Genomic DNA, 6,854 nt, shown 5'->3' with positions numbered 1-6,854 from the left:
ATGGAAGAGTTAAGCACTTGAATATGAATGAAAAAAATGAATAAACAGCTGAAGAGGACCAACAACAGCGGCTAAATGTGAAAAGGAAACCACTGAGGTATGAAAATCGCAGGTTCTTTAACCTCAAGTGCCAGATAGTGAATAAAATAACAAACACATACGCACCTTCAAATACTTTCGCAGACACCATTCTGCTTGGCATTGCTTCTCATGGTAAAAGGACACTCAATGTCAGCGTCAAGTAGACAATTACCTCACCTTAGTTGCCTTGCATCTTCAATGTTCAACACAATATATTTTATAAGTTTTGATGTGCGTTGCTCCGCTTGGAGGACACTGGAACTTTTTGAATCAAGATGACTATCTGCTGTTGGTGCCATAGACATTCTGTTGCTGGCTTATTATTGTTGCTACATTGACGAGCTGCAGCCGATGGTGCACGAGTTAAATTTGATACCGTCTATTAGCCTCGTTATTATCCCTTTTTTTGTTGCTTGCGTGGCCGTATCGAATAACTCAAAGTGCTGCGTCTACACTTGTTTGTGTCAAGCACCCAAAATCCAATTGCGTATCCTGTATCCCTACGAGTACATTGTGCGAGTACGTTGTATGTAGATACGTTTGGTCGCCCAGTGCACACATTATTTGCGACGATTCTCCCACGTTTTTGTACGCGAAAAAATAGTTTCAACCAATAGAACAAAAAGTAGTCATTTTGCAATTCTTTTTTCTCTCTCCATTCATTAAAGAAATGTGAGTCCTTGCCTTTATTGTCGATTGCGACAGGAAGTGTGAGAATTTGTATTGCATTTGCCGACAATAATAATGTATTTGAGCTGTTTGTTAGGCAGTATATGTATGTTATCGCCAATAATCGCAATTTTTAAATGCTTTAAAATTTCCTTTGCATGAAGGCTAATAAAAGTTTTTAGTTTCATTTTTGTACATATAAGCAAACGTACATATTAGGGTGTGTCATTCTGAGTCAACCTTTGTTTTCAACTGAAAAACAGGCTAAAAACTTTCGAAAATGTGACAAAAAAAGTCACTTAAAAGATGAGCTCTTAATATTAATATTAAGAGGTGCCTGTTTCAAAATTTCTATTCTCCATATAAATAACATGGAAAAAAAATCATTTTTTTGTGGTGGTTATTGTGCGGAGGTTATTATATGTGCACGCGATGGCTGTCAGCAGGGATGGTAAACTCGATTCCGATTCCACTCGAGAATCGAGTTTTCTCGTAAAATAATCGACTTTTCGGAATCGATCTTCAGTAGTCGAAGTCGATTAAGAATCGATTCTTGACATTCGAATCGGAATCGAGCTTACCATCCCTGCTGGCAGCCATCGCGTGCACATATAATAACCTCCGCACAATAACCACCACAAAAAAAAATGATTTTTTTTCCATGTTATTTATATGGAAAATAGAAAATTTGAAACAGGCACCTCTTAATATTAATATTAAGAGCTCATCTTTTGAGTGACTTTTTTTGTCACATTTTCGAAAGTTTTTAGCCTGTTTTTCAGTTGAAAAAAAAAGTTGCCTCAGAATGACACACCCTAGTACACATACCTATATCGATACTTTTAGTATCCATACTGTAATCTTAAAATATCTCTAATTCACATATGTATTCCATTTGAATAGAGTATTTTTCCTGATATACACATACATATATGTATATATACATATAAATATATTAGTTGCACCTGTGTCTTTTGGGCCAATGTCCTTTCGAACTTTTAGAAGGTTTGCCTCTATACGTATGTGCTCGTATATGCAAGAATATTGCCAGGATGTCCTGTGTTTTCGATTATTTGGATTAGAAATTCATTATCTGATAATGGAAAATGTTTGTAATAGCTTTTTCGAATATGCTCTATATACATGCACATTCAAATGGTAAAAATATAATATCGCAGTCGAAAAAGTAGCTAATATTCTCTTACTCCGACAAATAGATGCCCACAAAACCTTTTTATAAAAAATAGATGATATCAGCATCGACTTATTAGTACCGATGTTTTTGCGGTCGGTCACGACTTCTGTTTTCTTGAGAACTACAATACAATAATGCCCTAGTTATGGTTAAAAATGGCACACACATATTATCTCAATTTCAAGCACCCAGGTTGCCTTTTTAACGAAAGTAGGGATCAACCCGAGAGCGAAGAATTGATAAGGAGTATGCATTAGTTTCTTTGTAGGATAAAGTCGGAAGAAAGCTCACCCGACGATTGGAATCCAAGTGTGCTTTGCCCAATGCACAAAAACGGGGACCCCACAGTCTACGCCAATTACCGTGGCATAAGCCTCCTCAACATCGCATCTAGTGTACAATGTGAAAGACTTAAATCGATGGTCAACTAATTGGACCTTATAAGCCCGGCTTTAGACCTGGAAAATCTGCAATTGACCAGATTTTCACCATACGCCAAATCTTGGAACAAACTCGTGTAATGAAGATGGACACACACCACTTCTTCGTCGATTTTAACGCCGCCTTCGATAGCACGGAAAGGAACTGACTTTATGCCGCTATGTCTGAACTTGGCATCCCCGTAAAGCTACAAAGCAAGGTTTCAGACAAGGAGACTTCGTATCGGTTGACTTCTTGATTGAGAAGTAAGGTCCTTTTTTGACGAACAAAGATCAAACTCTACAAGTCACTCATCTTTCCCGTTCTGCTATATAGTGCAGAGGAATAGGCGATTACAACATATGATGAGTCGGCGTTAGGAATTTTGGAAAGAAATGTTCGGCGAAAGATTTATGGTCCTTTGCATCGGTATTGGCAACGGCAGAAACCCCAGTCGATGGAACGAATAGCTGCACGAGATATACGATGACATTGACATACTTGTAGTTCAGCGAACTAAGGGACAGCGGCTAAGCTAGGTCATGTCGGCCGAATAAATGAAAACATTTCAGCTCTGAGAGTATTCAACGCAGTGCCTGCCGGGGGAAGCAAAGGAAGAGGAAGACACCCACTCCGTTGGAAAGACCAGGCAAAGAAGGACCTGGCTGCACCTGGAATCTCCAATAAAGCAGAATAAGATGGGTTAATTGTAACATAAATTAGTTTACTATTATTTTTTTCGAAGAAAATCTTTTTCTGATAGTTATGAACACTTGTGTCAAAATCCATAAAATGGGGTTAAAAATTTACTGTTGAAGTGAGCTGTCTTATTGAAATTCAGAGAGTTCTTTCTAAAAACAGTGTATCATTGCGCCTGTAATAGATTAAATAGGGTCAGTTTTACTCCTAGGCTTTCATCTCTATAAAGAAATGCTTAGAAGTAAAACTGTTTCCAAGCCATACTCTTTTATTATATAAACCATATCCGAAATATATTTTTCAGTAGCTAATATTATTTGTTTTACTATACTAAAGTATTTGCTTAACATTAAATAAAAAATCGGTATCATATATTGAAAATCATAGTCAATATTACTAGGTAGTCTTGGAAAAAACTAATTAGCCTAAGAAAGTACAAGCTTGTCAAATTTCAAATTAGCGCTGTTTCTGATGTTGACTCGAGCATATGTGCATCCAAATTTACAATTGTGTGCGCATGTGTCAAAATTATTCCAACTGAATGCACTTTAACAAATAACTTTTATCACACCAACAACACTGCGATGTACAATGTTGAAGCTTCTGTAGTTCTGAAACAGTTTTATTGTTCGGAAAACGACACCATAGCTCAAATGTCAGTTGACTCACATAATTGGCAAAGCAGGCTTATTAAACACACAGTGTAGTTTGTGTGCGTATTTGGTTGTGTATGCAAGTCGAAGAGACTGAGAAAATGTATCGAATACTTAAAATGTTCAGCGTTGTTATGGACTTTCGCCTGTCAAGATCGGCCAGTTGCTCATTGGGTGGGTAAACACACATATTTAAACGCGGAGACATACGAACACGTACGGGCAAGCTTGCTGAGAATTCTGATTTATTCACCCATTCATGCACACACACTACAGGCAGAATGACTGGTGACAAGCTTAGAATTTCCTGCCGAATTGTGGGCGTTTATTTTGATTTTAAATTTTCTATATGGTTGAGGGTGACTACCAGCAAATTTTTGGGTGCTTGCTTGCTTGGTGTTGTTGGCGTGCTCTGTCATTCCAGCAAATTGGCAGGGCAGTTCTAATATGGCACAAGCGTATTTGGTAGTCCAAGTTATAATAATGACAGCAGTGCACAACAACTGAGTTTCTGACACTACATGTGTGAAAAGCAACAACAATTGCTTGAGAAATAATAACGACAGTGCGTTGCTGCTGTGTGGAAGTGTGTGCAAATTTCGCACCCATAAATTAGTGTAGCTGGAGGGTGTAATTTATTAGAAGTAGCAGCATGTGCACAGATTACCAGGGATACGAAAATTATCAATGGAGGTCGCATAGCCACGTGTACGTGCAGATACTTCTGTATGTACATATGTATGTACGTATAGTATATAGTACATATGTATGAATCTGCATATTCCCTGTATTCAAGTTGTTTTAAACTACTTTGCAACTAGTAGGAATTACATGCCCAACGAGTCAGGCGTCTAACTTATTTCCTTAGAAACAATATCATTTCTACATGTTGTCAATTGCCAAATTTCGGACAGAATTATATCAGTCATGTTAGTTCAAAAAAGTACAAAATATTTCAGTAGAAGCAAATCACTGTTTGCGCTTTAAATTAAAAAAAAAACCGCTTTATCAACCATTTCACCAAATTTATCACTCATTTTGAGACCCAGCATTCATTATTGGATAATTTTCGACGGAATAGACCAGGGTTCAACTCGTGAAGAAATTATAGCAGACGTAGGTAAGCAACTTTGTAGGTATCAGCAACTTTGTAGGTAAGAGTGTACACGAAGATCGTGGAGAGTCGATTCGGCGCCGTTCGCATCGACTCGTACTGACCTATAGAACGACTCAGCGCATTTTACGTGGAGATAATAAATTGAAGCGCACAAAGTACAGATTGTGCAAGAATTGACGCCGCTCGACCTTCCCAAGCGACATCGCTTCGCTCTGTAGGTTCTTTCAAGAAGGACTCTTCCAAGAAGATCCGACATTTTCACACCAAATTTTAAAGAGATTCAAGAGCTGCTATATCATCTGGAAAAACAATGGTTTGCTTGGTTTGTCGGCCGGTAGAATCTTGGGTACACATATCTTCAAAAAGATGCCCGTGAGAACGTAACCGTCAATGTGGACCGTTATTGCGACATGATAACCGACTATTTGAAGCTGGTGATCTCGGCGACATTTGGTTTCAACAAGACGGCGTCACTTCCAACATATAGAACGCTTGGGTGAGCAGATAATTTTACGTTTTGGGCCGGTCGGTTGGCCACTAAGACCGTGTGATATCACACCGTTAGACTTTTTCCTGTGAGTATATGTAAAGTATCAAGACGATTCGGACCATGCACCTTTGATTCAGGCATTGGAGCAAAACACCATCATTCGTGTCATTCGCTATTTACTATTCGAAATGCTTGGACGAGTCTTCGAAAATTGGACTCAACAGATGGACCATCTGAGACGTAGACGCGACCAACATTTGAAAGAGATAAATTTCAAAAAATGAATGAAAAGGAATGATCTGTGGAACGATAATAAACATTCCACCTTAAATTTGAAGTTTCCGTGTTTTTCCTTTAAAAAAGTAGGGAACCTCGAAATGGATTTCCTTTTATTACATTTCAATAAAACGTCTTTTATAAGCTTTCCTTTTATAAGCTTTCCTTTTATAATTCTCTTGATAAAGTATCTTTTTAAGGACCAGCGGTGATTTCCCATCATTTTGCTATCTCAACAACCCTGATACAATGTTTTTTTTCACTTGTAGATTCTGTTTGAATCTCTCTCTGTTCATTATAATTTCCAAAATTATTCAAAAATTTATCCACAGAATTACAGAGATTAACCTAGAAAATTTTTCGATTATCAACACCAAACTTGTCCGTGAATCCCTTTCAAGAACCGCTAAAGATTTGACAAAGTCTTTCATTTTTATTCTGTATCAAATATTCCTTTCAGCTTTCCATACTAAGTTCGGAAATTTACTATAAATGTCACTAGAACAATATTCTTTCGCGTTAAACCCTTTGACAAATTATTTGTTGAGTAAAGTAGACTGTAAATCCATATATCTCCACATTTGGTTTTTAGTAAGGATCCAGAGACTGGGGATCACAAGGTGTTTATATGTGCGGAAAAGGTATCCAAAGCAACATTTACTTTGTTTTATACTTGTAGAGCTGTTTAATTTATACTCTAACAACACTTAAACCTCCTTTTTGTAATATTAAACCATTGACAACCAGAAATCAGCAACTTTGTTAGTCAAGTGTGAAAAAATAGTAAACTTTCATAGTTATGCAACACGCAATGTGATTTATTTAATTTTTTGTGCAGCAACATTGTAAATAATGCAGTATTTTTTTAAATTACATATCGGCATGCGGTCTAACAAGCCATATGTCGACCACAAAGTATATTCTCAGCTGGTTCAACCACAAATCGGCACATTGAATTCCCACTGACAGCCGTCGTCAATAAGTCAGTTTGTTCATACAAAAATAAAATATTGAATAATAAAAACTTGCTACTGCAACAGTAAAAAAGTAAGTACTTAAATATGCTTTCTGCCTTTTTTCAGTTTTTTTTTTAGCCTTGTGGGTAAGGTAGTCGGCAGTTATGCAGTCGCAAGTTGCAGCATTGAATAATTGATGTCCTTTGCATGTCATTGTTTTAACTAGCTTCGTGAAAGGTGCCAGCGAACTTTTTTTTTTATTTTTTTCCATAAACCGCAAGCCATTTTCTCCGCTTTT

This window comes from Bactrocera tryoni, chromosome 4 (genome assembly GCF_016617805.1).
Source record: "Bactrocera tryoni isolate S06 chromosome 4, CSIRO_BtryS06_freeze2, whole genome shotgun sequence".
Lineage (NCBI taxonomy): Eukaryota > Metazoa > Arthropoda > Insecta > Diptera > Tephritidae > Bactrocera > Bactrocera tryoni.
Note: the sequence above shows the minus strand (reverse complement) of the source record.